The sequence below is a fragment of the Streptopelia decaocto genome, assembly GCF_964273445.1.
Source record: "Streptopelia decaocto genome assembly, chromosome: 2".
Lineage (NCBI taxonomy): Eukaryota > Metazoa > Chordata > Aves > Columbiformes > Columbidae > Streptopelia > Streptopelia decaocto.
In genome coordinates this window covers 24,030,469-24,042,935 of record NC_138655.1, presented here as the reverse complement: position 1 = coordinate 24,042,935, position 12,467 = coordinate 24,030,469, and positions in this window count along the sequence as shown.

Sequence of the window (12,467 nt, the reverse complement as noted above, 5' to 3'; positions counted from 1 at the left end):
TCTGCTCAGAACTTATCAGGCCACACCTGGAATACTGTGTCTGGTTTCGGACCCTGTTATACAAAAAAGATGTGGACAGGCTGGAGGGGTGTCAAGAGAAGGGCCACAAAGATGATCAAAGGGCTGGGAACCCACCATATGAGGAACGGCTGAGAGAACTGGGCTTGTTCAGCCTTGAGAAAAGAAGGTTTATGGAGACCTTATCACCATTTAAAGGGTGGCTACAAAGAAGATGGAGTCACACAGTAAAGACGAGCGGTAATGAATACAAGTTACTCTTGAGGAGATTTCAGGACAATTTTTCACAATGAAAACAATCAACCGTCGGAATAATCTCCCCAGGGAAGTGGTGGATTCCCCAACACTGGGCACTTTCAAGATTTAGCTGGACAGGGTGCTGGGCCATCATGTCTAGACCATGCTTTTGCCAAGAAAAGATGAACCAGATGATTCTTGAGGTCCCTTCCAATCTGGTATTCTGTGATCTGGTTACTGGAAGCGAGGCAGCATCTTTCTGAACAGGGGAGAGACAATGCTGAAGCTGACATTACAATTTCTGAAAAGCTACAGACTGGATTGGTTCCAAGAGTTAAATAATCTTGATTTAAAGTTACCTTATTTATAGCTCAAACTAACTAAGTAACTAAAAGTGGAAAATTAATTAGTTTGCTAATGAACAGCTATTCCCCATATGAATTCCCTATTTGTATACACTGTGATTAGGTATTTCATTTAACTTTTCTTCATTGCCTTGAAAAGTAAAAGAATTACCTTACAAAAGGCTGAGAGGAACTCAGGCTGTTTAGTTCATTCTCCCTTCCTCTGAGCCCCCTCACCATTTTTGTCATTTGATCTGCACACATGCAACTCCTGAAAGGCTCCCAAATGTTGTTGTGCTGATGTCAACCACTATTGCTTCGTGCTTGTCTGGGAAAAGCAAGGCTGCTTGAAATAAGTGATACTGCTTGTATCCATAATAATCCATGCCTTGGGAGCTGAGGTATTTCAGGGACCTAGCACATGATGGAACTCTTGTTTTCTTCATTCTCCATCCATCATCTTGCTTATTCAAAACTGACAATTAAGCTGTGACTGGCAATGTAATCTCTTCCTGACTGTAAGCTTGAAGTATCTGGTTAGGGAATAGACTGCCTTATCGAATTATTTGGTATACTGCTTCTTATAGAACTTGTTTAGGAACTGCTTATGTAGCATTCACTTAGCATAAGTTTGCTTAACATAATTTCTGCAAGCTGAAGGTCAGGACTTTGATTGATGGCCCATCTGGTGAAAATTAAGAGATCCAATGAAGAACAGGGAGACCCCAGACTCTAATTTTGCGACTGGCCTGGAGTGACATGTGGGGGGTGAAGGCTTGGATTGTGGAAGTATACTTGCCCAAGTTTTCCTTTGCTGAGGGTCCCTCTTCAGGAGGCACCCAGCTCAAGTTGCTCTGTGCGGTACCTTGCAAATAAATTATTTATTTTAGAAGAATTTCTGGAATCCGTGCCTGAGTTTCTGCATTGGAAAACCTAGGGAAAATAAACTCCCTTAACATATACCAGTGTCAAAACATAATTGGCAAGCCTATTTTTGCAGCCAGAATGCTTTCCTTAGAGCTTCCCTTTCAGATCTTTATCCAATCTCAGAAACAAACAAACAAAAAAGCTTTTAAGATAACTTTGTGGAGCTCTCATCCACGCAAGTTGAAAGATGCAAATGTTCCTCATACAGACACCTCTTTTGCCAGGTAACACAGTGATGAGTCCCCCTCTGTGCCCAGTGAGTTTGGAGCTATATGTTGTGCCTTAACTCTCTAGGAGATATCTCAGACTAAGCATAAAAAATGGGTTTACATTTGAATGAAATAGGGTTTCCTTTTTAAGAAAAAGCAAAAACAAAAGCCGTACTTTAGCTGGCCAGTTATGCTTCCATATTGTTTGAATGCAGGAAAATTACCATCAGAAAACACAGAATTCTATAGAATTCCATACGACTGCTACCCGGGCTTTTTCTATGGTATGCATAAAACATATCTCAACGGTTGTGTCTTGTGTCAATCAAATCCTGCATGTGCTTATGAAGGTGGCTTTCTCCTGAGGTTTTTTTGAGACTTTGGGAGGTCCATGTGTTCTCCTTCAAAGACTGTACTGCTTTAGAGCAATGCAGTGTTAAAGAGTGTCCTTTTCATAACCACCCAGACTGTCTAGGTGCTTCTGAATTACAGAAGAATGTAATCCATCGGTATTAGTTTCTTGATAGCGGTGGGGGGGGAGTGGAACACAACCTGTAAATTTGGTGAAACGAAGACTGTAGTCTTGGCCCAACTGGGTTTACCAGGGAAAGTTTAGGATGGGGCAGCTACTTCAGGTGACTGTTTCAAATGATCTGTTACAAGTAACCCTGCCGTGCTAGCATCACCTTTCATTTGACTCCTGAATTATTTTGTTGCATTTTTGTCTCTTAGTTGTGCTGGCCTTTAGTTTGGCTGTAAAGCTGGAATCTTTCGAGTTCTTTGAAACACTTCCAGGTCAATCTCTTTCTCTGTTCTTGCCAGCACGGTCTGAGTAGCCTCTTCAAGAAGAACCAAAACTGAGACTGTGCGGTGACTCGTGCGCTCATGCAGCCCAACCGCCCGACACTCTGCAACAGCTGCAGCAGCTGCCTCTCCAGCATTTCCAAGTCATGTCTGTGCGCTAGGTAGAGTGGGGTTAATATGTACATTAATATGAGACTTTCACACTTTATTTTAACTTTTTTTTTCCCTTTTGCATACATAACTTCCCCCCCTTCCCTGTCACAGTCATGCCTGGCTAATTATTTTTAAAACTTAAAAAAATTCTCAATTTTTATAGCAGAGCTTTGAAATGTTTTCTCCCTTTTTGCTGAAATTCTTTTCTGCAGTTTCCAGGGAGAAACATTCAAAGAGCTGCTTGCTCTGAACTAATGTGATGACTTAATTTAAAAAAAAAAAAAAAAAAAAAAAGGAAAGCCTGTCTTTTTCATAAACAAAAATAATGTTACTCAGATTGGACCTAGGGACTGAGCACTTTTGAACAGTAGTAGTAAAACACATCTAAGTGCTTTTCTGGAATGCGCTCAGGATGCTCAGCACTTGGTAGAACTGAGCTGGGAAATCAATACTGTGCTATTTTATATTCGTATACTACGGAGATGCAGTTCAAAGTCATCCAAGTCATGCAGCCTGCTGTTATGCTGTTAACCACGGAACTTCTTTATGATGTTTTAAGAGAATGTCTTTTACTGTGAGTTCTTAGTAGGCATGCAGAACAACAGATTTGTTTTTGTAATGATAAAACACTTGTACCACCTTGAATATAAAAAATACTTTGTAGGCTGAGACAGAGATGCATAACTGAAGGGTTCTAAAGCCTGGTATGTTGGTGACTGAGAGGGGGATTTTACTTACCCAGGGATTGTTGTGTGTTTTGGATTTCTGCAGCCACATCATGCAAATACTATGCAAGGCTATGGCAAACTTGGTCAGAAGTTGTGTGTGTCACATTGGAAAATAGCTTTTTACCTCTTCACTTTCAGGTAGAATGTCTGTCATGCAGCACAAGGTCAACATGTGGAAGCAGGATCACAAGTGCTTCACTTTGCATTAATAATTTCATCAGTACAAATCTTGACTTAATGGCACTATGCCGCTGGGATTCATCACTCTGTGCTGCCAGAGAACATCGTGCTGGAACACATTTTCTTATGTGAAGACTTAATGTAACGCTAACATCTCTTGAGAGCACCACACATTGTCTTTCACATAGTGCTTTATTTCTACTTTGTGTTGCAGTTGTATGGAGGACATTATACAGTTTGAGACTTTAAACTCTTTAGACTTAATCGTTCCAAATATTTCCTGAGTGGTCCCCCTCAAAGATTATATTTTGTCAAGTTAAACGGGCAGAGAAAACTGCAAATTTTGTTCTTTATTTATGGCCAACCAGTGGCTCAGCCCTGCTCCAAATGAAGTGAGCTATCAGCAGGGTGTTCTGCCAGGGCTTTAAGGATGTCTTCATCAGCAGGGTAAAAAAACTCAGCGTGGGGTGCTGACTGTCTTGCAAATATGAAGGTGTCCTATGTGGCAGTTAAGTGTTTTAAGGGCTTATATAGACTAAACATCAAAGGGGAAGAGGAAAAATACACAGATTTGCGTTTTCAAAGTACACTTGATTTTAGAGAACGTCATGTTGGTAGTTAGTTATTTTTATGTTAGAACTGAAAAAAATGTCAGATGCCAAGAAGCTGAGCAAACAGTGTTAGGTACTGCACTACAAACGTGTGCAATAGGGAAGCTGCAGGATGTATAGTAAAGGCACTGTACTGTTACATACCAACTGACTGGCCCCACCAAGTCTGACTTAATTTCGGGGCACTGTCAGAATCACTTTGAACATTGACTGAATGAGATGCTGAGTTAGTATAAAATGGGAGGTACTGCTCTCCAAAGTGACAAATGTGTATCATTCTGGTCTGCAGAGATGGGGTTTCTGTATGCTGTGCCTAAGCCACTTGCATTCCAAAGATTTGTACAGAGGTGTTTGACACTAAATGAGTTGCAACAGAGATAATGAGTTAGAATTCTGTGTTATTGCAATTAAACATTCTCTGTGCTTTTATCTGCCAATTACTGAATACTAGTGTGAGTTGGGAGATGTCTGCAATGTTGGCTCAATCAGCATTTCCCAAAGTTTCTTCAGACTATAATCAAACGTTTTCAGATGTGCATGCCTATAAAATGCTTTACAGTCATACTACAGTAATATACATTGATAACCTATATCGGGACACACAGCAGAAAGCAGCAAGACACATGCTTTTGAAGTTATATTTATACTGCACTTGAGGATCAGTTGCCAAATTATGCTATTTCAGTAAAATTCTACTGGTAAATTCTACAAAGTAATGCCATTTCCTATACAAAGTGGAGGATGAAAAATTAGTCGTCTGGTTTAAACTATCAGTGTTACTTCTGGCATGAGGGATCCTAAGAGGACATTTTTTACATTTGGAGGAGCCTGTGATGAAAAGAAGCCAAGAGTATCTTTGGTTTCTATAATTAGAAGAACATTAGCAGCCTTGATCCATCTCTCTTTAGAAGAGATAATATAAAATATACAGTACTAGAGAGCTTCAGTCTCATGTAGCTTTTAATCTAGATTTCCTAGCTGCATTCCCCAATACACACAAAAGATACATAAATTGGAACAAACTTAATCCAATTAAACTTTCTGCACCATCAGCACCATAAAGAATTGTTTTCCTTGCTCTTGAAGTAACAAATCCATCTATGCTGTATCTCTGCACTTCATGAAGGACATACTATGGACCTGTGGTTATAGACAGTGTATACAAAAGGTGTTACAGTGCATGTACAGTATTTGCAGTTTGCCTCTGCATGGGCTGCAGAAAAAGGCAAGTATTGGGTGTGTTGGAATTGCTATCGTGTGCTCAGCAAGTCAGCCATCAAGGGGATTCAGGACAGACTGCTGAAAGGCCAAACCCAGTTGACATTTTCACAGTATAAAGACACCAGCTCCTGTGGTCTGTTCTCCAGGCTTAGCTGGCAAGCAAGTGATCTCCACTGGTGACTCCAAACTAAGCAGTAGATGGGTAAACTGGCAGAGGGTGTGACACTACGACAAAGTCGAGTGCTTTTCTTAGCATAGAAAAAAATAATATGGTTGAGACCAAAAGTTTCAGTAAAGCTCCAAGGTAAACCTCTGCCTGTGGTGAACACCAGTGGGAAGAACTGAGTGCCATGCCCTGGAGTTTGCTCAAGACTCCAGCAAATTTGGAAGAGAGCAGGAGAAGAGGAATAACTCCATAGGTATTCAAAGTAATTATGGTAATGTAAATCGGTTGCTTGAAATTTGATGATAGCTCAAAGCTCAGGCTTTTGGTGCTTAATGTGCTAAACAATTAAAAAAATGCATTTGGGGGAAAGTCTAAGGATGCTCCCATGTAAAGTGGTGAGTTACTGCTTGACTAGCAGTAAACATGACTAGCATCTAAAAATCTGAAACTGAGAAGTGCTTGCTGTGTAACTTACAGGCAGCAATAAATTACAATTATGGAGGATGCGTTGTTTTAATTCCTCTTGACTGTACTTAAAAATCAGTGTTGGTTCTCAATAGGTTGGAAGAAAATGATTTATCACTAGACTGAAATTGTTAATAAAAGACAAGATGATAATGACTTCTAAGATATAAGTAAAAAAAAAAATCCAAACTAGTATGTAAACAGAACATGCTTGATGACCAAAACTGGGGTGAATATCTATATTCTTCTATATTTAAAAAAAGTGAGCTTTTAAAAGAAGAGGGAAAAAAACCCCATAATTGCATAATGAAAAAGGGAATAAAATCTGGCAATGTTCCCAGTGTTGAGCCATACTCAAGTGAATCCATAAATTAAACATTAACTAATCTAACTAATGGAACTAAAAGGAAGTAAATACTGTTTGATATATATTAGCTTTTCTTAGAAGGTCTGTCTCTCCTATCAATCAAAGACCTGTGACCTCTCTGACCGCAAACTCAACACAGTATTAAACACAGTCACTGACATTTCCTTTGCTGAAGCAATCTGGCAAGCAGTGAGACACTGCTGGCAACACAACAACCTATTTATCCAACAGCTCCATCTCATCCTCGTATGCTGTATTTCATGCTCTATAATTGGCTACAGACTATGGATAAAATGTACCAGTCAGTTTGCATTCAGGACAAAAGACCAAAAAAACTCCAAGCATGACCTTCCACTGGGTCTCTGTAGTAAAAAGCCAAGAGTAAATCCTGGGATGTTTGAACCTGAGTAGTGAAGAGGAATGGGGGCTACAATCCTGATACTGTGCCCTTCAATTAAATAAATACTGTTGTCTGATGCCTGCAGTTTTAAAGGCTTTCACAAAACTCTCTAGACCTCCACAATAGTGAGAGAAGCAGTAAACATCCTTAATGGACTGGAAGCAATATCTGATGAGTAGAGAATTAATTTACCAAAAAGACTTGGAAAAGACTTCATTGTAGAGTAGAACTTACTAGGATATGAGATGCTAAAGGGCTCATTAGCCTGATGGAGGAAGAGATGAGTTTGAGTTGGATACAAGACACCTGCGCTTACCAGTTTGGTTGATAACATTTGGAACCAAGCTGCCAAGATCAGTAGTGGTGTCTCTACTTCTCAGTGTCTTCAGGCACATTGAGCCAGAGGACAGGAAAAGCCAAAGCTCTTCCACCCCCCTGGGCATAAGGTGAGGCCCAAAGTTCAGTAGCTCTGTTTAGCTGGGAGAACTAAACTTGTTATGGAAATTCACAGACTTCCCAAGGCAAAAGGAGAAAGAATATTTATTGCTAAGGTACTTGTAAGTGTCATAGAAACGCTACAGGTGAGAAAGTTTCAAAGAATAAACATTGTTTTAACACATCATACTCCATCTTTACATGTACTTTTCAGACTCTGTTTGACTTTATATACTTTACTTTCATGTATTTGTCTCATAAGCATTTTTACTAACTGGAGTTCTCTTCAGTCAAACTTGCATTAGTACTTTAAAAAAAAAAATCCACTGAACTTGCAAACTAAACAAACATTATTCTATTGAGCAATCCAAATGCTCAAAATTAACAAACACATTATTTTAATCAATATCTAGATTGGTCCAACCTGCTTCTGTAACAAAACTGGAGCAAGAGATCAAATCTGTCTGATGTGTAATTTTACTCCCCAAAGAAGGAAATGCCCATTCTGCACCAGGTGACCACTGTTTACTGCTCTCTTCAGGTCTGGATGAAGCCCTGCTGCTACAATGTTCATGAGCCTATTGGTACTTTCAGCAGTGGTTTTGATTGTCGCTCATACCATATGAATAATTTGTTTGTTTTCTAAAATATAGTAAATGGCTTAGCCATTATATTCTTGATTTTGTATCTGGCAGGGCCAGGAGTTGGAGTCTGTAGGAGATACTTGTTCAGTGTGCTGGGGCGTTAACCCCTGTAGCCTGGTCAGCAGGGAGTAGGGATGGACTCTGTGGTAAGCATATGTTCAGTTTGTAATAGTGCTGACCCCTTCCTCTAGTTCTAGGGGTGAAATGTATGGGGCATAAACTGCAGGGTTTTGGTGGCAGGGGGCCCTGTGTGTGAAGGCACTGTGCCCTGTGCTGGTCGCAGCCAGTACCAGGTTAAATATCCAGAAAATAGCCAGTACCAGTATAAATATCTTCTTCATACTAAAACTTCAGTGAAGGGAGCCTGTGCAAATGTGCTTAAGAAAGAACAGCAGGGACAAGGGAGAAGAGAAACAGAGGGGACATGAAAGAGCCATCTGAGAAGAAATGGAAGAGACGCTTGGAAGGAGGCATTGTTAGGGACATGATGGTGCACATACTTTTGGAAGGAGGCACTCTATGCTGGAACAGGTACTCCTCTGAGGAGACTGCAGCCCACGGATAGCATATTGTTTCTGACACTGAAGATAGACTTCCAGTATGTTACCAAATTGAAAATCTGCTGCCAGTCAAATAATCAGGTAATTGTTTAAGCTAATTCCAGTGAATGTAGCACAGATGGTTTCTCCTCATCTAAAATGTTAATCTGTGAGGCCAGCATGAATGGCAAGGCCAGAAGAAAAAAGGGCTAGCTGGATCTCAATGTACTCCAGAGCTCACCAGCTTTCTTGTGAGTCCTGTCTCTTCACAGCAAAACTGAGAGGCTTTCCAGTCAGAAAAGGGGAAAAGGAAGGAGGCAAGAAGGTGAGGTTTTTCTTGGAGAACATTTGAGCTCTTGGCTTTTCTGATTTACAAGGGCAATGTATCCAAATATTTTAATGATTTTTTTTTTAATCAGCAACTTTAAAACAGAATTATGAAGCTGTGTCCCAAGAGAGCTAGAGTTCCAAAAGCAGTTTACCATAAAGAAAATGTGTAAGTATATCAGCTGTCTAAGAGATTAGAATCACTATCTTCTGTAACACAAAGCAAGACAAAATATCCCAGAAGTGAGCTAAAAAGATCCAGACATTTCTCTCGGCAATTTTTTGAAGGTCAAAAGAGAACTTAAAAACAAAGTAACGAAAACAAAAGAAAAAAAAATGTTGTCCATTGTTTGGTACTGAGACATGAGAACTTTACTATCTCTGTGCAAGTGGTTGCACACCAGGCTGTGTCATTGAGATGACTCTCTTATAGGCTGCTAAGATGTATTCTGAGTTGTAACAAGCTGGAGAAAAAGGCTGTTCTCACATTGATTTTTTTTACACAAACCAGGAGAATGAATGACCTCTTGAACCCATTCCGAACTGTGGCAGCAGTCCTATTTTATTGCATGCTGGCTGGTCTTTGTGGCAGAGAGAGAGCGTCAGACATTTATTGGAGTGTTACTTTTTTTAGAAAGTATCTGTGGTTTTTAAACTTTGTTGCATTAAATATTTCTGTAGCCCTGAATACCTGAGTCATTTCCAGCCATTCTGAAACACAGGCTCTGAAGCAAGCTGAACAACAACCTGGACTCATAAAATCACTCTACTACAATCACAGTCAATTTACAAATGTTACCACCGTGTGCCCAAGGACAATACGCAGACCTTGGTTTCTGGACAATGTTTAACCCTTTTCTTATCTTGTCTTAACCTGGCCAAATACAAAACAATTATCAACTTCTTTGCTCACTCTGGAGCATGTGCCTAATCCTATAAACGTAAGATGTGGTTGCCTTTTGTGCATGTGCTCTGTAGGCAATGCTGGGCAATAGTGTAATTGAATTATTAAAGGCTAATTGAACTATGCTGAGTACAGAGCCATCTGTCCTCTTCAAGCAATCTTGTTCAGATAGGTATTGAAAAGGTTGAGATGAGGAGTACCAGCAACCCATTTTAGTGAGCACTAGAAAGCACAAGAAAATGCCAAACAGATCAGAGCATCTTCTGGCAGGAGTAGTTGCTCGCTGGAGTGAGAAGATCACAGGGGCACATGGGGTAGCTGAGAGCAGAAGCAGGACACAGAATATACTGGATTTTTTTAGCAGCAATGACCTGAAGCTGGGCTGGGTCCTTCCCCAGCTGGCCAGCAGAGCCCTCAGGGTGACCTGTGGGGAAGGAGTGGCTGTACAAAACTATTGCAGTGATTTACAGCTCTGCTGTGGTAAGGAGGGGAAGGTGGGAGACATCAGTCTGCGTTTCTCTTCTGGATACATCTTACAGCCTACACACTGACCTGTGGCTGAGCAAGGGTATGCCAAGTTTTGACCCTGTGCTGTGTTTAATTTCAGAATCAGATGTTTTCTTGGGAAAATGTCTTACCATATCATGGATCCCACTGGAAAGATTATCTGTTTCCTCAACACAACCAAAACAAGTGTTTCTGTGTAGGCTGTTTATTCGCTTGAGTTTATATAACTTTCTGAGCAAGACAGCAATATTGGTCCTTTCCAAGTCTGATGTATAAAGATGATATTCCGAAGTGTGTCCTGTACCATTATTAGCCTGGACAAAACTCAGGTGTCTTCCAGTTTAGAAGCTGTCACTGATGCATCTTAAATGTTCTTCCACCATTCTGGTTGCTTCTGGGTGTTAAGATCAGATATGATGGATTCACAGCCATCTCTGTAAGAAGTGTTTGCTTTATAAGGCAAAGTGAATGGCACGGAGGCTTGAACTGTGGAGGCTGTGGTTATGGTTCTGTAGCTAGGGTAACACTCAGCTCTGAAACAAATTAGTAAGCACTGATTTTTGTATATTTGTGACGACTTCATTTCTGTTGAATTGCTCACTTGATGCATACTCAACAGCATACTTCTAAGGCCTTTAAACGTTCATGTAATAGCTCCATTGAGTGGATTCTCTTCTGCTAAGTGGTGGCTGGTGAAGGCCATTCAGCATAGCTGTCAGTGGAGGGGCACACAGCAGCAGAGTGGGGGTGCTGTGTTTGGGATCAGGCCTGGAAGGAGGAGACCAAGATGGTGCCAGCAACTGTCTTCAGCCGAAACTGCTGCCTGGTGCCGAAGTCCCACCAGCCAACCCTCCTTTCAAAGAGCTTGCTCAGAAGCCAAAGCCAAGGAAGGAAAGCCAAGTCTTCTCCAGATCAGGTTTTGCAGAGAAAGCTGCACACTTGACTTGCAGCAGCCAAAGTCTCTTCAAGAAAAATGGACTTCTGTGCATTGGAGCCCAGGGACCCTCATGCTTGTAATCTATGTAGTGACCATCCCCACTTTTACTGCCCCTTGCATATCTTTGTCTTAATTCAGTTTGGGGCTATGTCTTTGCCTCTACAACTTGTAGCAAGGGGACTGAGATGGGATCAGTGGATGGGTCTCCCCATGTTACAGTTAGCTGCACTTTGCTTCGCAAACTGTATCCAAGATTCTTACCTTATCTTAAAAACTATGCAGGTTGTATATGAGTTTCATATTTTAGAGAACTAAAAGTTAGTACTTATCTTATCTCGCGAAGATAGGATGTGCTGAGAAGGTACATTTACTATCATCCAAGAATTTATATAATTTTGTGAAGAGTGCGCATGTGCTGTGATGAAAGGTGAAAAGTACACTAGTGATGAAGACTACTTACTTCATCCTGAAGACCCCCAAAACGACCACCAGAGGACACTGCGCATGCTTAGGGTAGTTCCAAGGTGTTGCAACTGATATTGTGAAATAACTGTGTAACCTTATGAATATGCAGTATACACGTTGTAACTCTAATGAATATGGATGTAACCAAACTGTATAAATGTAGTAAAGTTCAAATCAGTGGTCGAAGCCAGCTTTGGGTGCGAACCCCTGGTTTCCCAGCGCTGAAATAAAGCACCGCATATAACTACGCCCGTGGTTATGTGTCCTTGAATGCTAACACCCAGAGCTGGTGGGTCCCCATGCAAGTGCACGGTGCTTGTGATTGTGCGCCGTCAGCTGATGATGAGAGCTGAAGACTACAAATGCTGCAAGGCAGGGACTAAGTCTTCCATCTGCAAAGTAAGTAGTATGCCACAGAAACAAAAATAGAAAGGAGAAGATTGGACTTCATAGTTTCTCTAAACTCTGCCTGTGAGTTATACTTCTCTGAACTTGCAGAGTTGGTTATAAATCAGGAGTGTGATATGAAGCCTGATGCTTCCTGATCTTCCCCATCAGGCTTTTTGAATTGAAATTAGTAAGTATACAGGAAACTGCTCTGAAGTAATTAGTGTTCACCTTCTTCCTTCCTTTTTCTTCTGAGGATACCCAGATTCAAGCCCTTGCTGGGAAACTATAAGCAAATGAAGACACACAGTTAATTTCTCCTTGCAGAGATGAGAGCTGTGCTGGGGGCTGTTATACATGGCTGCTGCCTCCAGAAGCTCCAGGACGTGAGGTTTCTTCCTCTTGGCTGCTGGAGCCCACCTTGTTGTGCCCACTCCAGGCTGATGGATGTGGCTGCTGCTTTCCCATTTGCAGGTACAAGACACAATGGGG